This window comes from Odocoileus virginianus, chromosome 26 (genome assembly GCF_023699985.2).
Source record: "Odocoileus virginianus isolate 20LAN1187 ecotype Illinois chromosome 26, Ovbor_1.2, whole genome shotgun sequence".
In the NCBI taxonomy this organism is placed as follows: Eukaryota; Metazoa; Chordata; class Mammalia; order Artiodactyla; family Cervidae; genus Odocoileus; species Odocoileus virginianus.
Window position 1 is genome coordinate 19,164,828 of NC_069699.1, and position 27,520 is coordinate 19,192,347.

The window sequence follows — 27,520 nt, forward strand, 5'->3', positions numbered from 1 at the left end:
TTGAACATTCTTTGGCATTACCATTAAAAGTGACCTTTTCCAGGCCTGTGGCAACTGCTGAGTTTTTAAAATTTGCTGGCATATTGAGTGCAGCACTTTAACAGCATCATCTTTTAGGATTTGAAATAACTCAGCTAGAATTCCATCTCCTCCACTAGTTTTGTTCATAATAATGCTTTCTAAGGCCCACTTGACTTCACATTCCAGGATGTCTGACTCTAGGTGAGTGGTCACACTGTCGTGATTATCTGGGTCATTAAGGCATTTTTTGTATTGTTCTTCTGTGCCACCTCTTCTTAATCTCCTCTGCTTCTGTTAGGCTCCTGCCATCTCTGGCCTTTATTGAGCCCATCTTTGCATGAAATGTTCCTTTGGTATCTTTAATTTTCTCTGGGAGATCTCTAGTCTTTTCCATTCTATTGTTTTCCTCTATTTTTTTGTATTGTGCAGTTAAGTCTTTCTTATCTCTCCTTGCAATTCTCTGAAACTCTGCATTCAGATGGGTATATCTTTCCTTTTCTCCTTTGCCTTTTGCTTCTCTTCTTTTCTCAGCTATTTGTAAGTCCTCCTCAGACAACCAGTTTGCCTATTGTGTAGGTGATGCTATCTAACCATCTCATCTTCTGCCACCCCCATCTCTTTTTTGCCTTCAGTCTTTTCCAGCATCAGGGTTTTTTCCAAAGAGTCTGTTCTTTCCATCAGATGGCCAGACTTTGGAGCTTCAGCATCAGTCCTCCCAATGAATATTCTGGGTTGAATTTCCTTTAGAATTGACTAGTTTGATCTCCTTACAGTCCAAGGGACTCTCAAGAGTCTTCTCCAGCATCAGAATTTGGAAGCATCAGTTCTTTGGTGCTCAGCCTGCCTTCTTTATCATCCACCTCACATCCTTGCTTGATTATTAGAAAAACCATAGCTTTGACTGTTTGGACCTTTGTTGGCAAAATAATGTTAAGTTAAATCTATACTGTCTTTTTTTTCTTTTTTGGGGAGTATAATTGGTTTACAATATTGTGTTAGTTTTTTCTGTACAATAAAGTGAATCAGCCATATGTATACCCATATCCCCCCACACCCCCACCCCCAACATTGCACTCCTCTGGGTTACCAGTGAGTAGGGAGGTGAGCTCCCTGTGGTATATAGCAGGTTCCCACTACCTAGCTGTTTTATACATGGTAGTGTAGATATACTACAAATATATATGTACATGGTACATATACATGGTAGTGTATACTCTCATAATTCATCACACCCTCCCCTTCTCTCCCTGCCCTATGTCCATATGTCCCTTCTTTTCATCTGTGTTTCTATTCCTGCCCTGCAAATAGGTTCATCAGTACCATTTTTCTAGATTCCATGTATATGCGTTAATATATGTCTTTCTGTTTCTGACTTAGTTTACTCCGTATGACAGACTCTAGGTCTATCCACATCCCTACAGATGACCTAATTCTATTTCTTTTTTTGACTGAATAATATTCCATTGTATGAATGCACCGCATCTCCTTTATCCATTCATCTGTCGCTGAACATTTTCTAAGATGATCGGGTCACAGAATTTCAGAAAGAATACTCCATGAACTATTAATATCAGTGCAGGAAACTTTTCCTGAAAGAGATTAAGATCAGGTCTTTCTCTCCTTCCACATGTGGCCTATAATTGGCCAGGAATCAGAGAATTGGATTGCTCATGCTTACAGAAGAACAAAGAGCTAATAGGATGTAGGAACTTTGTGCAGACTCTTCCGGAAAGCGTTTCATGTGTCACTGGGGGAGCTTTGAGGGTGTAAGGTGTTTGTGTGTGTTCCCCACCATGATCATTTTTTTCCCTGGAACTTTCTGTTTACTGAGTTAGTAGCTAGAATTAGGTTTGAATGAAAAAGCGGTGGTTTTGGAGGGTTCCTTGCAGCCCGTGAACCTGGGGAAAGGCCTCGTAGATGACAACCTGGCCGGGGACACCGTATGAAAATGTCATCCCTCTCGGTGTGCGTGAGGTTGACATTAGAGGGGAATTCAAGATAGCTCAGGGAAAGACAAAACGCCTCCGGTTTTGATAGGAATGGAGATAGGGGAATGGAATGACCTCTCACATTTGTCATGATGGTGAGATTCTTCTGCCTCTGAACACAGGCTCCCCTGAAGCCTTTCCAGCCCTGTGGATCTTCCAGTTTCTGCCTTAGATCTCTTCTTTCCCACAATTACCTAAAAGTACAGTCATACATTCCTGACTGTTCATTTCCAGTATTAACCTCCTCCTTTGCAAGAGCCCCTCATGGTCAGAGTCCAGTCTTCTGCTTCCAACACACATGCTTGCCTCAAATGTCCCTCTAACGTCCAAGGTACAGCTCTAAATTCTAGGAATTCCCTGACCCTTTGCTCTGGTCCCAGAGAGAACATTGTGTTTTTCAATGTCCAGGTCATTCTTTCAAATAAGTACATTCTCTATCACCCCGCGCAGACTGCTATGCTGCCAAAACCATTCTTCTAGACTGGGAGTTTCTAGAAATGAATGTTTCTCTCAGGGATCTCAGCAAATCTACAGTCTCCAGGTGTCTGCTAAATCCTACCTCTGTTGAATCACTTTGCTTAGTGAGCAATTCTTTTGATTTGTCTGATCTAAGTATAGCTGAAAACCCATGACAACTTGCTACGGACAGCATGTCTTCCTGTCTCTCACTTAGTAAATATCCGAGCTTTAACTTCGTGCTGGTGCTGAAATTCTCTCTTCTTCCGTTGAGAAAAGCGCTCTAATGGCCTTACTTCTTTTTTGGGAAATGAGACTTGTTCCTCTTCTAATACACTTCTGTATGTGACTTGCTATCACATTTGTACTTCTTAAGACTTTTCTTCATTTTCCAGTATTGCTACACTGATCATAGATTGCTGCCCTCTGAAAAGTCATCTGAATAGAAACAACATTCCACCTCCAAACTGACAAAGATAGAAACTTTAAAAAATAACATAGGGAGATGTACACACACACATATACTTAACTTTTAAAGAAATGTTCACAACTGGGAGTTTTGATAATAGTAATCTTTGACATTGACCTATTGTTTTATCATTTAATAGTTGTTTTCACAAATTTTGTATTGCACGTGGACTAGCTTAGTAGTTAGAAGTCAGTTCACACCTTGACATGGTGTGGTCTGGGTGTCAAACGTCTCTAAGCCTCAGTCTCGTCTCTGGACCTATCTCATAGTGTTATTATGAGGATTTGGTGGGACAATGCTTAGAACACACGAAAAAGGTCTAGATCATGGGAAGTGTTCAGTTCATGTTACTTATTATCTTATTACCACTCCCATCCCTCCAAACTCTTGTGAAAAAAAAAAAAAATAGGGTATGGGGCTTCCCTGGTGGCTTAGTGGTAGAGAATCTGCCTTGCCAATGCAGGAGACACAGGTTCGATCCCTGATTGGGAAGATCCCACATGCCACGGAGCGACTAAGCGACTAAGCCACAACTACTGAAACTTGGGTGCCCTAGAGCCCATGCTCTGCAACAAGAGAAGCCACCACAATAAGAAGCCTGCTCATCACAACTAGAGAAAAGCCCACGCAGCAACAAAGACCCAGCAAAGCCAAAAAATTAGTTAATTAATTTAGTTAAATAAATAAAATAGAAGCCACCCCAAAAAATGAGTTATAAAAAAAATAGGGCATGGAAGATTATCTTCATTTTACTAAAGAGGAAAATGGTGCTCAGATTAGCTAAAATGACAAGCAGTTCTTCAGTTTTTAAACTGAGTTTCAATTACAGTCTTAATGCCAGGACTGGAGACGGGCCATCAAGTGAGTTCACTGGAACCTTTCTCTAGGGTGGAGCCAACACACAGGGAACCTGAAATACCCGTTGAACCACTCTGGTGGGGTTAAGAGAACCCCTACAGATCTGACCCTGTCGGAGGTCTGTAGAGTCACAGAGCTAATGACCCAAGTTCAATTTGAGCCAAACATTAAGAAGGCAGATTCAAATCATTCTTCACTCTTTTGGGGGCAGCAGGGGTGAGGATTGAGGGGAGATGGTAGGAATAAGTTATATGAGTTTCAGTAACCTTCTCATTTCTAAATGAAACTTACTTGCCTGAGAATTTCTGTGAGTGTGTAGCTACTTTCAAAACTCAGCTGCCTTGGTTAATGTGGCTTTGCAAAAGGCACACACAGAGGTTTGGAACCAGCCGTGGGTGCTGACTGGCCCCGGCCTTATTTGGGCAGCTGTGTTCATCCAGCACTTTATGTGAGACAGGGCTCCTCTCTTAAATCTACTTGAAAAGTAATGAATGTCCTGAGCTTGTGACAAAGATGCACTCTGTGATTTCGCCTTAGCAGTTTCCTTTCTTTTACAAGATTAAAGTTACCTCCTCACAGCACTCTTTTACCATTCTTGGGCAAGTAACCCAATTTTCTTTTTCCTAAAATATAGTTTTAAAAACAAATTCATTTCTTTTAAAATCAACTGAAATGTTAAGATATTTTGGCTAGGAACAGTCTCACCCCTCATTCTATTGTGCTTTTTGAAAAAATACTCTTGGTCTACTCAGCTTTAAGAGAGAGAAACTATGTCAGTGAAGAATTCCCAAGAAGTAATTCAAGGGTAATAATTCATATTGTTAAAGATATTTTGTTCCCTGTTAGCGGTAACTTTAATTTATAGGAGTGACATGTTACCAGTCAGTGAACCAGCAAAATCTCTGAAATTACCTTGTCAAAAAGACAATTTAAAGGGCAAACATTTGATATGTACCAAAATTTTGGTAATGCAGATATTCAGTAAACCTCAAAGTGGAATCAGCAGAGATAGACTGAAAAGCTAACATTAGAAGCTTCATTAAATCATATCTTTGAATTATAATGAAAACATAGTTTAGAATAAGGAGCTGGAAAAACTAGATTTAGAGGTCAGACCATACATAGAAAAGTATTTAATATCGGCATACTAATCTGCAAATAATATATAGATAATTTCTACTGAATATTTATTTTTCCTTCTAACAGTTTCCAAAGAACTATAAAATGCCATAGAAATATAACAGCTCTTCTCTGATTGATATATGTCCTCAGGCATGTTTTTACAATAATAGAAATGTTAGTTTTGCTGTTCGCACAAAACCTCAATTTCGCTAATTAAATCTTAGGCACAATATGATTCCTACCAGAATTACAGTGAGAAACTGCACACACTGCTTCCTGTCCTGAGCATTTGAGTGTTGCTAGGCAACAGTTTAAAAGGTACCACATTCCTTTGGTGTGGCATTCCCAGGTTTTTTGTTTTTTTTTTTTAAGATCCCAGGTAAGCTGAGCTGAGAAGCTAGAAATCCATTAGGAATAAAAGATACTGAATGACTGTGGTTTGTGTGCCTGTGTGCAGGGGATGTGGATGGAGAAATTTAAGTTATTAGTCTTCATCCACAGCTTGCTACAGAGCATAGAACACGAATTTTCTTTAAAAGATGTGGTTGCCAGAACCAGATTAAATTCATAATGTCTCAGCCTTGCCATGAATATCCTACTTGTTTCAACTGTAAGCAATAAATCGATTTTTATTAAGAGGTGAGAGGTTTACAAAACAGCCATAATAGTAGATTATTCATGCTGTCCCCTCTCCCCAGTTTTACTCCAAAAAACCTGGGAAAGAAGGAAAATAAACTAGAGCCTCCAAACCAAGACATTTGGAGGAAAAGTGAATTAACTTTCATTGGTGTTGGAAATAGAACTAACTTTTAAAAGTCAAAGCTCCTGGAGTTAGTTTTCTATTAAGCTTTATCCTCAGGGTGAAATTGAGATGCAGAGTTAGGCGCTGAGTGAGGCGGAGTTGTGTTTTCCAAACACATGCCCATCCAACAGTGTGACGATGGCATTCCTACGTCAACAGGTGGGGCCTCTCTGTCCCATTTCCTGGAATATGGATGGGTCAATGGCAGGGCAGAAGGGGTGTCACCTGACTTTGAAAGCCAAGTCTTACAAAATGACAAAGCTCCTGTTGGGATTCCTTTCTCGGAACTTTCTCTTGAGATCCCCAAGACACACCTATGGCAGTACCAGTGAGCCTGAAGCCACCTTGCTGGAGAGACCATCCCTAGCTGATGCTGAGTGAAGCTGAGGCAGCTGGAGCTACTGAGCCCAGCCCAAATTGCAAAGTACTGAGCAAAGCAGTGTTACTTTAAATAAAAAAAATTTTTTTTTATCCATTTGGCTGTACTGAGTCTTAGTTGCCAGCTCTTAAGTTGTGGCATGTGAACTCTTAGTTGTGGCATGTAGGACCTAGTTCCCCCACCAGGGATTGAACCCGGGCCCCACAGCATTGGGAGCACAGAGTCTGAACCACTGGACCACCAGGAAAGTTCCCCAAAGTAGTGTTACCTTATGATACTGTTTTCTGGTGGTCTGTGATGCATCATTAGAGACCAGAACATTAGGACTTGGAGAAGACTTTCTTAAACGCTAAGTAAAAGTTAATATACCTATAGCAGGGTTGATTGACCAGCAAATTAATAAACTGTAATTTACAGTGTTAGTATCTGGTTTGAAGCAGAAAACCACTTGGTTTGATAAAAGAGCTGTTGACAAACATATAAGTGTTTGGTTGACCAGTTTCCCTGAAATTCTTAACCCCAACCATAAGTCTAATGTCCTGATTTCTTAAGTATGATAATTAAGTGACTAGAGTAAGGCAAAGGATGGAGGGGTCTTTTAGCTGTCTGCTTCTCATGATTTTCTGGGTAAGGTAAGGGATAGAGTTCAGCCTGGTAGGTCTTCTGCTCTGTGGGATTTGGTGGGGGTCATTCAGTTGCCTTCAGCTTGTGGCTGGACTGGGGTGGAATGTCCGAGAAGGCCTCCCGCACGTGTCTCCTGCTCTTCCACATGGCCTGGCCACTATGTGCTGTGTCTTGTCACTCAGTCATGTAACCCCAGCTTCTTGAATGCATGGAGGCTGCCTTCCCAGAGCGGGAAGCAGAAGCTGCCAGACCACTTAGAGCCTGAGCTTGGAAGTCCAAGCAGGTCATATCCACTGTGTCTTACTGGGTAAATGAAGTCAGCAACCAAGTCAGGGGGAAAAAGACTCTGCCTGTGGACAAATGGTGTGTGGGCACATACAGGGTGGGAAAATAATGTTGGCCGTTTTGGGGACAAACAGGAAGAGTCATGGGCTCCAAAGAGGGAGAGAGTGGTTCTGATCCTAGCTCTGCCAACTAGTTGGCTGTGCGTGGTTTTGGCCACGTCACCTGTTAATGCTCAACCTGTTGGCTCACATGCCAGATAAGGAGAATGAGCTCCAAGATCCTGTCTAGTTCCAGAAATTGGCCTCTAATCAGGATAGAACCTACAGTAGCCTAGAAAGTGAGGGTGGGAGGGTATGTAAACAGAAACACAATTAGTGAATTATCCGATTGTTCTCTTCTGGGCTGTTGTTAGCCTGTGCTTAACCTTGAGCTCTGCACAGGCTAACTAGACTATGACATCCCCCTAATCAATCATCCTAGAATCTCAGCTTTCGAGACTTATTCTTCTACCTTCCCTGTTACAACCTACCTTTCCCTTCCACTTATTCCTCCTTTTCAGCCTCACAGGGTAGAAAATGAAAATGCTCTTCAGTGTTACAGTGAATTTTTTATGTTTCACAGGAAGTAGGAAGCATTAGGGCTCTGAAGGGAATTGGAATAGGAATCTTGGAACTAGGTTTTGACAAAATAATGTATCCAGTGGAATACTTCTCTCAGAATACCTCTCTGTGTTGAACAGTCTGCATCTATTGCAAGAGACTCTCCACCCCACCCCAGAGTGAACTAAAACAAGTTTTTTTGTGTGTTTTTGAAAACCTTCAACCATGGGCTTTATACTTCAGAAATATACAGTTCCTTCAGCAAGTAGTCTGAAAAACTTGAGATTTTAGGAGAGCTACAGGTTGCCACAAGGACTCCCCCCAAACTAGATCTTTGATCCTTATTTGGGAGGTTCAGGATGGTTCAGGATGGTGGGTACACAGGGTCTTTACCTTGAGGATCTCATCATTCAGGAAGTTACCGAGTGCCCTCCAATTTGCAGGCCTAATTAGACACAGCAGCTGAGTCCTTCCTGGCTGTGGAAGTCCTTCCTTCCTGCTCCAGGAATTTCCAGAACAGCATCCAGATACAGGCAGAGTCCTGCTTACCTTACGCAGTTACTCCTTCCCCATAGTCTTCGATTTTTCAAGTTGGGGGTAGGGTGCAGACACTAAACCAATGTGCACTTAGGTCTGCTGGATCCCAGATGATCTTTGTGGCTCTCAACTCTCACCCCTCCCTACATCTTTTCTACTTTATTGCCAGAACTCTCAGGACTCCTCAGATGAGAAAATAGTAACGTTTTCTTGGTCACCTCAAGCAATGTAAGATCCTCATGCTCAAGAATGCAGCTTATCATTCCTCTCAGAATCATCTGTGAGATCTGCCACCCAGTGATTTTCTTTTTTCTTTTTTTGGTCTTCATTCTTTCTCTAAGCTCTTCCTGTTATCTCCACTAACCAGGATGTTCTTATTCTTGTTTCCTTAATATACCACTCTGTCTCCCCCCACAACCCATTCCAGTGCTTCCATTCTGCCAAAACTTTAGTTTCAGCCATATAAATCCAAATGTAGGAAAGACATTCTTTCAACTGTTATGAAGAAAGATATGCTTAAAAATCAATCCATGAAGTGTCATTGAGTTCTAAAAGCTTTGAGGGGGAGATTGTGGCAAAGAGGAACCAGAATGTTAAGACCTCAAAGCAGTAACGCTTTTTGTTATTTGTTCAATTCTCAGTGTTCCTTAATCCTTTTGCCATTCTAGATTAACAAGAAAATGAAACTTGGGGATACAGCCATTTCCCCATAGTATTTGCACTCAGGTATCAACTGTCTACCAGATCACATAATCAAGCACAACTCTCTGCTGCTAAATATGGGGGACATATGTTTCCCTAAGTCTTGTATCAGGAATGCTCCATCTTACCAAAGTCCACATTAATAAACACAAAAAGCTAGTTCTCAGCAGACATGTGCTTAACTGAGGGACCCATGGCATTGTTGTGGTTGTTCTGTTGCTCAGTCGTGTCTGATATAAGAGTATAAAAAACTGATATAAGGCACATATTTCAGGTTTTGAGTATAACACCGCGGTCTTCTTGTAACCTTATGCTGCTGCTGCTGCTAAGTCACTTCAGTCGTGTCCGACTCTGTGCAACCCCATAGACGGCAGCCCAGGAGGCTCCCCCGAGCCTGGGATTCTCCAGGCAAGAACACTGGAGTGGGTTGCCATTTCCTTCTCCAGCGCATGAAAGTGAAAAGTGAAAGTGAAGTCGCTCAGTCGTCTCCGACTCTTAGTGACCTCATGGACTGCAGCCGACCAGGCTCCTCCGTCCATGGGATTTTCCAGGCAAGAGTACTGGAGTGGGGTGCCATTGTCTCCTCCGTGTAACTTTATACTTCCCCTCATAAAACCGTACACAAGAAAACTGCACAAGATTACCTGTGCTATTACATTAATAGAAGAAGTTAAAGTGTCACTCAAGTTATAAGCGTGCCCTGGACTAGCCTCTAAGGCAGAAGGGTGGCCAGGTGGGTGCCCTCGGACAGACGAGAGCATCTCAAAGAGCCTGCCACTCCCACCGGAAGACAGCTGGCCCCCAGAGTGGGTGTGCTGCTCTGAAGGAATTGTTGAGGTTCGTGGTGATATGAAGGAGTTATTGAAGGTTCCAGAGATTAGCATGTAGACATTAAAAGGGCAAATTCGGAGCATTTCTTTCTGACTTCATTCTAACAATCCCCAAGTGTGCAGACCGTGACACACACTTCCCTCCTTTTCCGAGGAAACGCCCCCTCCTCCATCCAGGCCTGCTTGGACACTCCTCACCTCCACCCCTGCCCCCACCCCCACATAGCTCGTAGCAAAGCAGTAAGGACGGGCAGGGGCGGGAGGTGCGCGCAGACCCTGGATCCACTGCTCCCTCAGGAGGCGTGGCACAGAGGGGCGTGGCGAGGCGAGGCCCCGCCTTGCCATTGGCTGCCGCCTGCCCAGGTGGAGGTCCACGTGAGCAGCCGGCCCACGGGCCCAAGGGCGGGGCGTGCAGGCTCACTGCCGAGGTGGGGTGAGGGCGGAGGTGGCAGAGGGGTGACCGCGGAGGAGGGAGTGCCTGGGAACAGGCAACATGTGCCTGGCGCGATGCCCTGCAGCTGGCGGAGGGTGGGGCCGCCGCTTTCCTCTATCGACCGAGGCTGCTGACGGGAAAACCGTCCGAGAGGGAGCGCCCCCGCCCAGATTCCCTCCACCCTGAAAGTCTGCGGGATTTTAGGGCCGAGTAAACCAAGCAGAAGCTCAGGGCCGTGTTATAGACTCAGGTTGAGATTTTCAGATTGGCCTTCGAGGCTCCTGCCTGCCAACTACCGGCTCTGTGACCACAGGCGTCCTTAGCCTGGCCTGTTTCCCCACTCTTCGAGAGGCTTGCGGCCTGCGAGTAGCCACGAAGAAGAGTTCACGTCCCAATCACTACCTGCCTAGTGAGTATTCAGAACACCCGAGTCACGCCCTTGCCCTCAGGGAGCAAGTGCCCGCGCTGAGCAAGATGAAAGTTACATGGCTGGTTAGTGCCAGGGCCCCTGTGTGAGCTTGGATCTTCGTTTCCTCGTAAGCGCACAGAATATGCTTCGAAGGTAACAAGAAGGAAGTGTGGACCCACGTTCATGACGGGAGTCCCAGGTGTGGGCGTTTATGTAAAGTTCATTTCTGAGTAGCCAGGATGGGGCGGGGGTGGAGCGGGGGAGGGGGTGGTGGGGTGCAAACAGACCAGACGAGCCAGGTTGCCTACCAGCAGATAGAGGCCAATTAGCACTCTATCCCCTAGCCCGGGAGAAGGGATACAGTTACTAATTTATTGCACACGCTCCTGTTAGCCCCGCCTTGAAAGTCTTCCTGGATGTGATTTTCCCGATCTCTCTAGTTGGTAGTGTTTTGGAAACCACTGGTTCTGCATTGATGCTTACTTACCCTTAGTCTTGTTGCAATGATGATGGTGATGAAGCAAATGTGATTGATCTGTATTTGAAGCGGTTATGAGTGTACTGGATTAATTCGGAGTGAAATTGTCAGTACTCAGCAGGAGAACTGGCAAAACCAGATGTTCAACAGTTACTGGGGCTTCGTGTTGAAAGCTTGAAAAATATTCATGTTCTGTGCTGTATTTCCTTCTTGGTCTTAGTAATGCCCCTGCCTCCATCGTCTCTAGGGTGGTCTTTAAAAGCTTTTCTGAAATTTTTTTGGACATTTTGACCTTAATCTCACCTTTTCCTACCAGTAACTACTTTGAGATCCTGTTGCTGCAAGAGTTCAGGGAAAATCCGTTTGTAATATTATTTAGAGGAGGATGACCACACCCTGACTTCTGCTGAGTGTTGAGTAAATCAAACTACTGTTCTTTCTGGAAAAAACCTGCAGCTCAAACTGGGATTAGGGATGAAGAAACCCAGCTGGATTTTGCCCCTGAGTGCCTGTGGTAGCTTCTGTTTGTGCTGTGTTTATCATAAAACCTGCCTTGTGAGAATGTGACTAGCTTTTTGTAAGCTTTTTGTAAGCCTATCTGGTAGGCTAAGATATATACAAATATATGCCTTGCTAAAATATATACAACTAACTGATGGATCCTAACCCCCTTCAGGTGAAAGAAAGTGAAAGTTAAGTCGCTCCGTCGTGTCTGACTCTTTGCAAGCCCACCAGGCTCCTCCATCCATGGGATTCTCCAGGCAAGAATACTGGAGTGGGTTGCCATTTCCTCCTCCAGGGGATCTTCCCAACCTGGGATCGAACCCAGGTCTCCCACATTGCAGGCAGACGCTTTGACCTCTGAAGCACCAGGAAAGCCCCTTAAATGACTGACAAATGTTTGCGAAAGTCAGTGGTCTGCCTACACAGTGGCTTCTTGTTGGAAAAAGTGACCATTTGGTTGATATTATCTATGATTTGATAATTTAAAAATATATTATTGAAAGCATATGATAGAGTCCAGAGTTTGACTTTTTCATTTATTTTCTTCTTTTTGTTTCAATATTTTAAGCAGTTGTTGTAGAATTTACTTGCTGATGCTACAGTTTCTTGAATTTGGCTTCAACAAGCTAGTTGTCCTTGGTCTCATTTTTTCAGTTCAACATATATTATTTAACTGAGAGTACAGTATGCTGAATAAGTGCAACAATCATAAGAAATAGTCACTGAAAAGGTACCATTTCCATTTAATATTTATGTTTTTCATTTATATCCATTTTATTTCACCATTTTGGATACTGGGGAGTAATACAGTGTTTATGTTCTTTCATCTCAGGAGATTTATAACTTGTTTCCTCTATTTTTCTCAAGATAAAAGAGTCTTTCTGAAAAGTGAAGCCTTTTAATTGCGGTAGAAATCCAGACTATTTATAATGTTGCATTGAGAAACAGTAGTCTCCTTTAACATTTTTGTTGTTTTTTTCTTTGTTTCAAATTATCAGCTCTTGCAATGTTAGTGTGGCCCTTAGCCAAAGCCAGTTATTTCTTACTTTAATAAGGGGGTCAGGAATTTTAATTTAATAAATAGCAAGTACTTCAGAATCTGCTCATAAAATTGATATTAGATGACAAGGATTGTAGACTTCAGAAAAGGAAAGGTAAATTTGTGTCTATCCCGTGCTTTATTAAAATAAAAATTAAAAATATAGGGAATTAGTAGTAGTAGGAAGCACTGATGGATAAAAATAAGCCCTTAGACTTTGAGCAACATGGGTTAATTAATGATACATATATGTATATGATGATATTTATATGTGTATGTACTGTTTGATTTACAAAATTCTTTCACTTTATCTCTTCTCATCACTTCTTCTATATCATTTTGATATAGGTCTTAATGTCATTTTTATATAGATCTTGCTTAATATTTTGATATAAGTCTTGCTTAAGCCATTGAAGATAAGAAAAAATTTCAAATAAAGAAAAAAAAATCAGAGAAGGCAAAAGAAAATTGCCCTGGGTCTTCTGCGTCCAAGTCCTATAATACACAGTATAAAAAGACATGGTGGGCAATGAATATTTTTGATTGAGACCACTGTCAGTACTGGAGAAGGGAATGGCAAACCACTTCAGTATTCTTGCCTTGAGAACCCCATGAACAGCATGAAAAGGCAAAAAGATAGGACACTGAAAGATGAACTCCCCAGGTTGGCAGATGCCCAATATGCTACTGGAGATCAGTGGAGAAATAACTCCAGAAAGAATGAAGGGATGGAGCCAAAGCAAAAACAACACCCAGTTGTGAATGGGACTGGTGACGCAAGCAGGGTTCGATGCTGTAAAGAGCAATATTGCATAGGAACCTGGAATGTTAGGTCTATGAATCAAGGCAAATTGGAAGTGGTCAAACAGGAGATGACAAGAGTGAACATCGACATTCTAGGAATCAGTGAACTAAGATGGACACTGGAATGGGTGAATTTAACTCAGATGACCATTATATCTACTACTGTGGGCAGGAATCCCTTAGAAGAAATGGAGTAGCCATCATGGTCAACAAGAGAGTCGGAAATGCAGTACTTGGATGCAATCTCAAAAATGACAGAATGATCTCTGTTCGTTTCCAAGGCAAACCGTTCAATATCACGGTAATCCAAGTCTATGCCCCAACCAGTAATGCTAAAGAAACTGAAGTTGAACAGTTCTATGAAGACCTACAAGACCTTCTAGAACTAACATCAAAAAAGATGTCCTTTTCATTATAGGGGACTGGAATGCAAAAGTAGGAAGTCAAGAAACACCTGGAGTAACAGGCAAATTTGGCTTTTGAGTACAGAATGAAGCAGGGCAAAGGCTATTAGAGTCCTGCCAAGAGAATGCGCTGGTCATAGCAAATACCCTCTTCCAACAACACAAGAGAAGACTCTACACATGGACATCACCAGATGGTCAACACCGAAATCAGATATTCTTTGCAGCCAAAGATGGAGATGCTCTATACAGTCAGCAAAAACAAGACTGGGAGCTGACTGTGGCTCAGATTATGAACTCCTTATTGCCAAATTCAGACTTAAATTGAAGAAAGTGGAGAAAACCACTAGACCATTCAGGCATGACCTAAATCAAATCCCTTATGACTATACAGTGGAAGTGAGAAATAGATTGAAGGGACTAGATCTGGACAGAGGTTTGTGACATTGTACAGGAGACAGGAATCAAGACCATCCCCAAGAAAAAGAAATGCAAAAAAGCAAAATGGCTGAGGAGGCCTTACAAATAGCTGTGAAAAGAAGGGAAATGAAAAGCAAAGGAGAAAAGGAAAGATATACCCATTTGAATGCAGAGTTCCAAAGAACAGCAGGACAGATAAGAAAGCCTTCCTCAGCGATCAATGCAAAGAAATAGAGGAAAACAATAGAATGGGAAAGACTAGAGATCTCTTCAAGAAGATCAGAAATACCAAGGGAACATTTCATGCAAAAATGGGCTTAATAAAGGACAGAAATGGTAGGGACCTAACAGAAGCAGAAGATATTAAGAAGAGGTGGCATTAATACACAGAACTATACAAAAAAGATGTTCATGACCCAGATAATCGCGATGGTGTGATCACTTACCTAGAGCCAGATATTCTGGAATGTGAAGTCAAGTGGGCCTTAGGAAGCATCACTGTGAACAAAACTAGTGGAGGTGATGGAATTCCCAGTGAGCTATTTCAAATCCTGAAAGATGATTCTGTGAAAGTGCTGCACTCAGTATGCCAGCAAATTTGGAAAACTCAGCAGTGGCCACAGGACTGGAAAAGGTCAGTTTTCATTCCAATCCCAAAGAAAGGCAATGCCAAATAATGCTCAAATTACTGTACAACTGCACTCATCTCACACGCTAGTAAAGTAATGCTTTAAATTCTCCAAGCCAGGCTTCAGCAATACGTGAACCATGAACTTCCAGATGTACAAGCTGGATTTAGAAAAGGCAGAGGAACCAGAGATCAAATTACCAACATCCACTGGATCATCGAAAAAGCAAGAGAGTTCCAGAAAAACATCTATTTCTGTTTTATTGACTATGCCAAAGCCTTTGACTGTGTGAATCACAATAAACTGTGGAAATTTCTTCAAGAGATGGGAATACCAGACCACCTGACCTGCCTTTTGAGAAACCTGTATGCAGGTCAGGAAGCAACAGTTAGAACTGGACATGAAACAACAGACTGGCTCCAAATAGGAAAAGGAGTACATCAAGGCTGTATGTTGTCACCCTGCTTATTTAACTTATATGCAGAGTACATCATGAGAAACGCTGGGCTGGAGGAAGCACAAGCTGGAATCAAGATTGTCAGGAGAAATATCAATAACCTTAGATATGCAGATGACACCACCCTTATGGCAGAAAGTGAGGAAGAACTAAAGAGCCTCTTGATGAAAGTGAGAGGAGAGTGAAAAAGTTGGCTTAAAGCTCAACATTCAGAAAACTAAGATACTGGCATCCGGTCCCATCACTTCATGGCAAATAGATGGGGAAACAGTGGAAACAGTGGCTGACTTTATTTTTCTGGGCTCCAAAATCACTGCAGATGTTGATTGCAGCCATGAAATTAAAGATGCTTGCTCCTTGGAAGGAAAGTTATGACCAACCTAGACAGCACGTTAAAAAGCAGAGACATTACTTTGCCAACAAAGGTCTGTCTAGTCAAGGGTATGGTTTTTCCAGTGGTCATGTATGGATGTGAGAGTTGGACTGTAAAGAAGGCTGAGTGCTGAAGAGTTGATGCTTTTGAACTGTGGTGTTGGAGAAGGCTCTTGAGAGTCCCTTGGGCAGCAAGGAGATCCAACCAGTCCATCCTAAAGGACATCAGTCCTGAATGTTCATTGAAGGGACTGATGTTGAAGGTGAAACTCCAGTATTTTGGCCAACTGGTGAGAAGAGCTGACTCATTTGAAAGACCCTGATGCTGGGAAAGATTGAGGGCAGGAGGAGAAGGGGAAGACAGAGGATGAGATGGTTGGATGGCATCACCAGCTCGATGGACATGAGTTTGGGTGGACTCCAGGAGTTGGTGATGGACAGGGAGGCCTGGTGTGCTGCGGTTGACAGGGTCGCAAAGAGTCGGACACGACTGAGCAACTGAACTGAATTGTCAGTACAGTCAGTATAGCTGAACTGCACTTCTTTCTCTGTGTTGACTCCTCCGTTCTGATTTGTACCTGTTTCTATTATTAAAATAAGGATTTCTGAATTTAACAGTAACAGGAATAGAGTGGTGAAAAAGATGTAAAGCAGCCCCAGCTCTCATGGGAGTTACAATTTAGGTGGAGTAGCAGAGAGTAAAATAACTTCAGTGTGGTAAGGGATAAAGAGCACACAGCCTAGCTTAGACTGTCATGGAAAGATTCTCAGGAAAAGGATATCTTAGTTGAGGTCTGAAGGATAAGTAAAAGGCGAGTGAAGGCAGGAGGAAGTGGACATTCTCAGTAAAGGAGCAGCATGTGAGAAGAGGACGCAGGGTGCATTCATTGTTTTAGTACCTGGAGAATACAGTGTTTATCATTATAGATGTATGGGTGTGTTGGGGGCAGCGGCTTTGTTGAAGGGAAAAAGTGTGAAAGATGAGGATAGATAAGGAAGAAGGAGTCAAAGGAGTTTGAATCTGTGAGTCAAGATTTTGGAAAGTAGGATAGGAGAAACCTGGGCACTTCAAGAGTGTAAATAGGAGGAACAACCATTAAGAGACCATTGCTGAAGTCCAGGTAAGACATGGTGGTTTTCAGTACCTGCAAAGGATACTGACATTGCAGATAAACAGGATGGAAAAGGGGGAAATAATTGAAGAAATATGAGTAGAATGTTTTTCTTTAAAAAACAGTTTATTATTCTAGAACATAATTGGTAAAAACTTAAGTTGCATGTTGCAGACCTTGAATCTTGACGGAGAGATTTTTTTTATTGCATTTTTTTAAAATTTATTTTTTAATTGAAGGATAATTGCTGTACAGAATTTTGTTGTTTTCTATCAAAACTCAGCATGAATCAGCCATAAGTATACATATACCCCCTCCCTTTTGAACCTCCCTCCCTTCTCCCTCCCCATCCCACCCCTCTAGATTGATACAGAGCCCCTGTTTGAGTTTCCTGAGCCATACAGCAAATTCCCTTTGGCTATCTATTTTACCTATAGTAATGTAAGTTTCCATGTTATTCTTTCCATACATCTCACCCTCTCCTCCCCTCTCCCCATGTCCATAAGTCTATTCTCCATGTCTGTTTCTCAATTGCTGCCCTGTAAATAAGTTCTCCAGTAACATTCTTCTAGATTCCGTATATATGTGTTAGGATACAGTATTTATCTTTCTCTTTCTGACTGACTTCACTCTGTGTAATAGGCTCTGGGTTCATCCACCTCATTAGAACTGACTGAAATGCATTCCTTTTTTATGGTTGAATAATGGAGACGGGGATGACAGAGGATGAGATGGTTGGGTGGCATCACTGACTCGATGGACATGAGTTTGGGTGAACCGCAGTTCATGGGGTCGCAGAGTCGGACATGACTGAGTGACTGAACTGAATGTTCTGTTGTGTACGTTGTGTACCACAACTTCTTCATTCATCTGTCGATGGACATCTAGGTTGCTTCCGTGTTCTAGCTATTGTAAATAGTGCTGCAATGAACAATGGAATACGTGTCTTTTTCAATTTTGGTTTCCTCAGGGTATATGCCTAGGAGTGGGATTGCTGGGTCAGATGGTGGCTTTATTCCTAGGTTTTAAAGAAATCTTCATACCATCTTCCATAGTGGCTGTATCAGTTTACATTTCCACCAACAGCAGACCTTGAATCTTTAACATGAAAGTTTGTTGATTTACAATATTATATTGCTTTCTGTTACACAGCATAGTGACTCAATATTTTTTAAGATTATACTCCATTTAAAGTTGTTATAAAATATTGACTGTATTCCCCGTGCTGTACAATATATCCTTCTAGCTATTTTATTTTTTATTGGAGTGTAATTGCTTTACAATGCAATGTTAGTTTCTAGTGAATGAGCTGTGTGTGTGTATATGCCTTCCCTCTTGGACTGCCTTCCCACACCCCCTCCCTCCTATACCCATCTCATCCCACCCGGCTAGGTCAGCGTAGAGCCCTGGGCTGACCTCCCTGGGCTACGCTGCAGCTTCCCACTAGCTATCCGTTTTACCCTTGATAGTGTACGAATGTCAGTCTTAACCTCCCAGTTCATCCCACCCTCCTCGCCCCATGCCGTGTCCGCATGTCCATTCTCTACCTCCGTGTCTCTATTCCTGCCCTGGAACTAGGTTTGTCTGTACCATTTTCCTAGATTCCACTTACATGTGTTAATATGTGACATTAGTTGTGTTTTTCTCCTTCTGACTTACTTCACTCTGTATGACAGTCTCTAGATCTACCCACATCTCTACAAATCACCCAGTTTTGTTCCTTTTTATGGCTGAGTAATATTTCATTGTGTATACGTACCACATACTCATCTGCTGATGGACACTTAGGTTGCTTCCGTGTCCTAGCTGTTGTCAGTAGTGCTGCAGCGAACATTGGGGCATATGTGTCTTTTTGAATTAGTTTTCTCAGGCTATATAGCTCAGTTGGTAAAGAATCTGCTTGCAATGCATGAGACCCTGGTTCGCTTCCTGAGTTGGGAGGATCCGCTGGAGAAGGGATAGGCTACTCACTCTAGTATTCTCGGGCTTCCCTTGTGGGTAGCTGGTAAAGAATTTGTCTGCAATGCGGGAGACCTGGGTTGGGAAGATCCGTTGGAGAAGGGAAAGGCTACCCACTCCAGTATTCTGGCCTGGAGAATTCCATGGACTGTATAGTCCACGGGGTCGCAAAGAGTCGAACACAACTGAGTGACATTCACTTTCACTTCTGGGTGATGGCTGGGTCATTAGTAGTTTCATATGCCCAGTAGTGGGATGGCTGGGTCTTTAGTAGTTCTATATTTTTAATTTTTTAAGGAACCTCCATATTGTTCTCCATAGTGGCTGTATCAATTTACATTCTGACCTACGGTGCAAGTGGGTTCCCTTTTCTCCACACTCTCTCCAGCATTTATTGTTTGTAGATTTTTTGATTATGGCCATTCTGCGTAGTGTGAGATGATACCTTATTGTATTTTTATTTTTTCTCACTGTAGTTTTAAGTTGCATTTCTCTAATACTTAACCCCAGGTGGGTGAGTTTGGTTCCGGGGCTTGTGCAGACTTCATGGTGGGGGGCACTGGTGCCTGCCCACTGGTGAGTGGAGCTGGATTTTGTCACTCTGGTGGGCAGGGCTGTGTCAGGGGGCATGTCTCAAGGTGGCTGTGGGCTCAGGATGACTTGAGGCAGCCTCTCTGTTGATGAGTGGGGCTGTGTTTCCACCCTGTTGGTTGTTTGGCCTGAGATGTCCCAGCACTGGAGCCTGCAGGCTGTTGAGTGGGGCCAGGTCTTGGTGCCAAGACAGGACTTCCCGGAAAGCTCCCTCCAGGAGTATTCCCTAGGGTCCTCTACCACCAGTGTCCTTGCCCCTGCAGCAGGCCACAGCGGACCCCTGCCTTGCCAGGAGGCTCTCCAGGTCCTGCAGGTGCGTCTGGCCCAGACCCCTGGGGCATGCACGCTCAGCTGCACAGTCGCGTCTGACTCTTGGCAACCCCACAGGCTGTAACTCGCCAGGCTCCTCTGTCCATGGAATTTTCTGGGTAAGAAAACTGAAGTGGGTTGTCATTTCCTCCTCCAGGGGGTCTTCCCTACCCAGGGATTGAACCCATGTCTCCTGCATTGCAGTCAGATTCTTTACCACTGAGCCATCAGGAAAGCCCTGAGGAGTCGCTGCTTGGCCCTGGTTCCCACTGCATGTGAAACCTTGTGTGCATCGTTCAAGAGTGGAGTCTATTTCCCCCAATTCCATGGAGCTCCTACACTCAAGCCTGCTGGCCTTCAAAGCCAAATGGGGGCTCTGCCTCCTGATACCAGACCCCCAGACTGGGGAGTCTGATGTGGAGCTCAGAACTTTCACTCCTGCAGGAGACCCTTTGTGATATAATTATTGTCCAGTTTGTGGATCACCCACACAGTAGGTGAGCTTCCCAGGTGGTGCTAGTGGTAAAGAACCTGCCTGCCAGTGCAGGTAGACGTAAGAGACGCAGGTGTGATCCCTGGGTCAGAAAGATCCCCTGGAGGAGGGCATATCAACCCACTGCAGTATTCTTGCCTGGAGAATCCCACGGACAGAGGAGCCTGACAGGCTGCAGTCCATCGGGTTCAATCCGTAGAGTTGAACACGACTGAAGAGACTTAGCACTCACACATAGGTCGGTAGGGGTTGGCTAATATTGTGAAGGTGCCCCTCCTACAGTCTGCTTGTGGCTTCTTCTTTGTCTTTGGATGTAGAATATCCTTTATTGGTAGGTTGCAGTCTTTTTTTGTTGATTGTTGTTCAGCAGTTAATTGTGGTTTTCATGAGAGGAGGTAAGTTCAAGTCCTTCTGCTCCTCCATCTTGTCTGCAGTCCCACTGTTATCTCAGTCTCTAATTGCTTTTATTAAATAGGCTCCTTCCAGTGTTTTCCAAACCCTGTGGTGGCTCCTGATGAGGTTTTCTGGGGCCTCTTTAAAGATGAACGTCCACTGTGGTCACTCAGAGTAACCTTGAGGTTCTTGTATACTAGAAAGCCAGAGATCTGGGGTGTGCTAAGCATCAGAAATGGCCCAGAGTGAAGATTCCAGTAGGCTCTTGTGGATTTCTTAATATTTTTAGTGGACTCCATAATTTGGCTTCTGTATCCATCACCCTAACCCAGGAGAAACTGCCCAGAATTCACTGCACAAGCAATGCAGAACAGTGCAGGTTCTCTGCTCTTGGGTGAGCTGAGGCCAGAACTGCCACCAAAATCAAACCTTCTGGGCTGTTGACTTTTTCTTTTTTGTCGTTTAACTTAAAAAATATATATTTATTTCTCTATTTTTAACACCAAAAACATTTTGTATTGGGATATAGCAGATTACCAATGTTGTGGGAGTTTCGGGTGAACAGCGAAGGGACTCAGTCATGCATACACATGTAACTTTGTATTGTGTGAGTGCTTAGTCGCTCAGTCATGTCCAACTCTTTGCAGCCCTATGGAGTTGAACCTGCCAGGCTCCTCTGTCCATGGAATTTTTCTGGCAAGAGTTTTCTCTCTCCAGGGGATCTTCCTGACCTACAGATCGAACCCGCTAGCGTCTCCTGCATTGGCAAGTGGATTCTTCACCACTGCACCACCTGGGAAGCCCACATTTTGTATTGGGGTATAGCCAAGTAACAATGTTGTTATAGTTTCAGGTCAATAGCGAAGGGGCACGACGGTACATATATATATCTCCATTCTCCCCTAAACTTCCCTCCCATCCATTCTGCCACATAACATTGAGTGAAACTGTTCTATACAGGAGTTCCTTGTTGGTTATCCATTTTAAATATAGCAGTGTGTACACGTCTATACCAAACTTCCTAACTATCCCTTCCCCCATCCTGTGTTTTTTTTAAGTATAGTAAGAACATAAAACACAGAAGATGAGACCTATTCTCATAATAGATTAGCGTACAGTGTTAACTACAAGCACAATGTTATGTAGCCGATCTCTAGAACTTGTTGATCTTGCACGACTGGAAATGTATATCCATTGAATAATGACTCCCCGTTTCCTCTTTTCCTTCAGACTCTGGCTGCCACCATACTCCGTCTGCTTAGTTAACTTTAGATAACTCATATAAGTGGAAAATACAGTATTTGTTCTGGCTGGCTTTTTCACTTTGTATGATGCCCTCCTGTTTCATCCATTTTGTAGCCTACAAAAGGATATCCTTCTCTTTATGGCTGAAAAATATTTCACTGTCTGTGTGTGCCGTATTTTCTTTATCCATTCATCTGTTGACTAATAGTTATTTCCACCTTTTAGCACTTGTGACCAGTGCTTCAGTGAACACGGGAGTACATATAGCTCTTAGAGATCTTGATCTCATTTCTCTTGGATAAATACCAAGAGATTGGTATTGCTGGATCATATGGTAGTTCTATTTTTGGTTTTTGAGTAACCTCTATACCATTTTGCATAGTGGCTGTGCCATCCATCATTCTTACCATCAGGGCACTAGGGTTCCAGTTTCTCTATAGCCTCACCAACACGTGTTATTTTGTTTTCTTGATAATGGTCATCCTGAGAGGTGTAAGGTGATATCTCATTGTGGTTTTGATTTGCGCTTTCCTGATGATGAGCATCTTGTCATATACCTGTTGGCTATTTGCAGGTCTTCTTTGGAGAAATGTCTTCCCATATCTTTTGTCCATTTTGACCAGGTTATTCATTCTTTTTTGCTGTTGAATTCTGCTAGTTCCTTATATGTTTTGAATATTAATCTCCTATCAGTTTGCAGATACTTTCTTCCTTTTCATAGATTGCCTTTTGAATCTTGATTGTTTACTTTGCGGTGCAGAAGGTTTTTAGTTTGATGTAGCCTTACTCATCTATTTTGCTTTTCTTGCCTGTCCTTTTTGGCATTCAAATCAGCGCCAAGACCAATGTCATCAATCTTTTCCTCTCTGTTTTCTTTTTGGAGTTTTACAGTTTCAGGTCTTATATATAAATTTTTAATACCTTTTAAGTTCATGTTTGTGTATAGTCCAGTTTCATTCTTTTGCCTGTGGATATCCACTTTTCCCAGCCTCTTTTGTTGGAGACTGTCCTTTCTCACATACACAGGACTGGGAAATAGACCCTCGGAGGGCACAAACAGAACCTTGTATACACCAGGACCCAGGAGAAAGGAGCAGTGACCCCGCAAGAGACTGACCCACTCTTGCCTGGGCGTGTCCAGGAGTCTCTAGTGGAGACGTGGGTCAGTGGTGGCCTGCTGCAGGGTTGGGGGCACTGAGTGTAGCCATACATGCATGGGACCTTTTGAAGGAGGTCGCATTATCTTCATTACCTCCACCATAGTTTGGCCTCAGGTAAATAACAGGGAGGGAACACAGCTCCACCCATCAGCAGAAAATTGGATTAAAGATTTACTGAACATGGCCCTGCCCATCAGAACGAGACCCAGTTTCCCCCCAGTCAGTCTCTCCCATCAGAAAGCTTCCAAAAGCCTCTTATCCTTCTCCATCAGAGGGCAGACAGACTGAAAATCACAATCACAGAAAACTAACCCATCTGATCACATGGACCACAGCCTTGTCTAACTCAATGAAACTATGAGCCATGCCATGGAGGGCCACCCAAGACGGATGGGTCATGGTGGAGAGTTGTGAGAAAATGTGGTCCACTGGAGAAGGGAATGGCAAACCACTTCAGTATTCTTGCTTTGAGAACCCCATGAACAGTATGAAACGGCAAAAAGATAGGACACTGAAAGATGAACTCCCCAGGTTGGTAGATGCCCAATATGCTACTGGAGATCAGTGAAGAAATAACTCCAGAAAGAAAGAAGGGATGGAGCCAAACAAAAACAACACCAGTTATGGATGTGCCTGGTGATAGTAGCAGAATCCGATGCTGTAAAGAGCAATACTGCAGAGGAACCTGGAATGTTAGGTCCATGAATCAAGGCAAATTGGAAGTGGTCAAACAGGAGATGACAAGAGTGAACATCGACATTCTAGGAATCAGTGAACTAAAATGGACTGGAATGGGTGAATTTAACTCAGATGACCATTATGTCTACTACTGTGGGCAATAATACCTTAGAAGAAATGGAGTAGCCATCATAGTCAACAAAACAGTCCAAAATGCAGTACTTGGATGCAGTCGCAAAAACAACAGAAGGATCTCTGTTTGTTTCCAAGGCGAACAATTCAGTATCATGGTAATCCAAGTCTATACCCTGACCAGTAATGCTGAAGAAGCTGAAGTTGAATGGTCCTATGAAAACCTGCAAGACCTTCTAGAACTAACATCCAAAAAAGATGATATTTTCATTATACGGGACTGGAATGCACAAGTAGAAAGTCAAGAAACACCTGGAATAACAGGCACATTTGGCCTTGGAGTACGGAATGAAGGAGGGCAACGCTAACAGAGTTTTTCCAAGAGAATGCCACTGGTCATAGCAAACACCCTCTTCCAGTAACACACAAGAAGATTCTATACATGGACATCACCAGATGGTCAATACAAAAATCAGATTGATTATATTCTTTGAAGCCAAAAATGTAGGAGCTCTGTACAGTCAGCAAAAACAAGACTGGGAGATGACTGTGGCTCAGATCATGAACTCCTTATTGCCAAATTCAGACTTAAATTGAAGAAAGAAGGGAAAACCACTAGGCTATTCAGATATGACCTAAATCAAATCCCTTACGATTATACACTGGAAGTGAGAAATAGATTCAAGGGATTAGATCTGATAGACATAGTGCCTGAAGAACTATGGACGGAGGTTGGTGACTTTGTACAGAAGACAGGGATCAAGACCATCACCAAGAAAAAGAAATGCAAAAAAGCAAAATGGTTGTTTGAGGTGACCTTACAAATAGCTGTGAAAAGAAAAGTGAAAACCAAAGCTGAAAAGGAAAGATATACCCATTTGAATGCAGAGTTCCAAAGATTACCAAAGAGAGATAAGAAAGCTTTCCTTAGTGATCAGTGCAAAACAATAGAGGAAAACAATAGAATGGGAAAGTCTCGAGATCTCTTCAAGAAAATTGGAGATACCAAGGGAATGTTTCATGCAAAGATGGGCAAAATAAGGGACAGAAATGGTGTGGACCTAACAGAAGCAGAAGATATTAAGGAGAGATGGCAAGGATACACAGAAGAACTGTATGAAAAAAATCTTCATGACCCAGATAATCACGATGGTGTCATCACTCACCTAGAGCCAGACATCCTGGAATGTGAAGGCAAGTGGACCTTAGGAAGCATCACTGTGAACAAAACTAGTGGAGGTGATGGAATTCCCGTTGAGCTATTTCAAATCCTAAAAGATACTGTGAAAGTGCTGCACTCAATATGCCAGGAAATTTGGAAAACTCAGCAGTGGCCACAGGACTGGAAAAGGTCAGTTTTCATTCTAATCCCAAAGAAAAGCAATGCCAAAGAATGCTCAAACTACCACACAATTGCACTCATCTCACATGCTAGTAAACTAATGCTCAAAATTCTCCAAGTGAGGCTTCAACATCATGTGAACCATGAACTTCCAGATATTCAAGCTGGATTTAGAAAAGGCAGAGGAACCAGAGGTCAAATGGCCCACATCTGCTGGATCATCAAAAAAGCAAGAGAGTTGGCTTAGAATTCAACATTCAGAAAACTAAGATCATGGCATCTGGTTCCATCACTTCATGGCAGATAGATGGGGAAACAGCAGAAATAGTGACAGACTATTTTTTTGGGCTCCAAAGTCCCTGCAGATGGTGACTGCAGCCATGAAATTAAAAGACACTTACTCCTAAGAAGAAAAGTTATGACCAACCTAGACAGCATATTAAAAAGCACACATTGCCAACAAAGGTCTGTCTAGTCAAAGCTCTGGTTTTCCCAGTGGTCATGTATGGATGTGAGAGTTGGACTATAAAGAAAGCTGAGCCCTGAAGAATTGATGCTTTTGAACTGTGGTGTTGGAGAAGACTCTTGCGAGTCCCTTGGACTGCAAGGAGATCCAACCAGTCCATCCTAAAGGAAATCAGTCCTGAATATTTATTGCAAGGACTGATTCTGAAGCTGAAACTCCAATACTTTGGCCACCTGATGCAAAGAACTGACTCTTTTGAAAAGACCCTGATGCTGGGGAAGATTGAAGGCAGGAGGAAAAGGGGTTGACAGAGGATGAGATGGTTGGATGGCATCACCGACTCAATGGACATGAGTTTGAGTAAGTTCTGGGAGTTGGCGATGGACAGGGAGCCTGGCATGCTGCTGTCCATGGGCTTGCAAAGAGTCGGACATGACTGAACAACTTAACTGAACTCATCCTTTCTCTAGTATGTATTTTTGTTATGTTTGTTGAAGATCAATTGACCAAATATGAAGACGATGTGATACTGGTGATAGGAAAGACACATAGGCTAGTGGAATGGAGTAAGAAGTCCATAAATAGATTACACAAACGTCGTCAATTGACTTTGGACAAAGATGTGAAGATACCTCATTGGGGGTAAAGATAGTCTTTTTAAAAACTTGGTGCTAGAATAATTTACATCTATATTTTAAGGAAAGAACCTTGACTCATACCTTGTACATATACAAGAATTAACTAAAAATGTATCTTAGACCAAAATGTAAAATTTAAAACTATAAGCTCTTCTAGAGCTTCCTGTCCTATATGTTAGCCACATGTGGTTATTTTAAATTTAAAGAATTAAAACTAAATACGTTTTAACAATTGAGCTTCTTAGTTGTTCCAGCCACGTGTCAAGTCCTCATTGGCCATGTGTGGCTAACTAAAGCTGTTGTATTGATTAGCTCAGATTTCAGCATATTTCTCTCACCGCAGAATACACTCTTATACACTGCTGTTGTAGAAGAGAACATAGGAGAAAATCTTTGGGATTGTAGTTAGGCAAAGATTTCTTAGGTTACAAAAATTGTGACCATAAAAGAAAAAAATGCACTCCAGTATTCTTGCCTGGAGAATCCCATGGACAGAGGAGCCTGGCAGACTAATGTCCATGGGGTCTCAAAGAGTCAGATATAACTTAGCGACTAAACCACCACAGGTCCAAAAAATAAATAAATAAATAAAAGAAAAAAATGGATAAATTAGTTTTTATCAAAATTAAAAATTTATGATTGTTGAGAAGCTCTGCTAAGAAAATGAAAAGCCACAGACTAGGAAAGAAATATTTTCAAAACATATTTGCTAAAGAATTGACAACCAGAATATTGTCTGAGGAGGCCTTACAAATAGCTGTGAATAGAAGAGAAGCAAAAACCAAAGCAGAAAAGGAAAGATATACCCATTTGAATGCAGAGTTCCAAAGAATACCAAAGAGAGATAAGAAAGCCTTCCTCAGTGATCAGTGCAAAAAATAGAAGAAAACAATAGAATGGGAAAGTCTTGAGATCTCTTCAAGAAAATTGGAGATACCAAGGGAATGTTTCATGCAAAGATGGGCACAATAAGGGACAGAAATGGTATGGATCTAACAGAAGCAGAAGATATTAAGGAGAGATGGCAAGGATACACAGAAGAACTATACAAAAAAAGATCTTCATGACCCAGATAATCACGATGGTGTCATCACTCACCTAGAGCCAGACATCCTGGAATGTGAAGGCAAGTGGACCTTAGGAAGCATCACTGTGAACAAAACTAGTGGAGGTGATGGAATTCCCGTTGAGCTATTTCAAATCCTAAAAGATGATGCTGTGAAAGTGCTGCACTCAATATGCCAGGAAATTTGGAAAGCTCAGCAGTGGCCACAGGACTGGAAAAGGTCAGTTTTCATTCCAATCCCAAAGAAAAGCAATGCCAAAGAATGCTCAAACTACCACACAATTGTATTCATCTCACACACTAGTAATGCTCAAA

The 27,520-nt window shown here is 42.6% G+C and overlaps 1 long non-coding RNA gene across 11 annotated transcripts in view; it reads left to right on the forward strand.

Annotated features, from left to right (window-relative positions):
* The window catches only part of LOC110151446 (uncharacterized), a 176,858-nt gene that overhangs the window by 119,900 nt on the left and 29,438 nt on the right, over positions 1-27,520 (forward strand). For 6 of the 11 annotated variants that reach the window (XR_011483664.1, XR_011483668.1, XR_011483669.1 and 3 more), the window contains exon 1: positions 10,112-10,514. The exons of 3 other annotated variants lie outside the window; for them this stretch is intronic. This is a non-coding gene — a long non-coding RNA (uncharacterized lncRNA). 2 more of the 11 variants (XR_011483667.1, XR_011483666.1) reach the window with 2 other exon arrangements.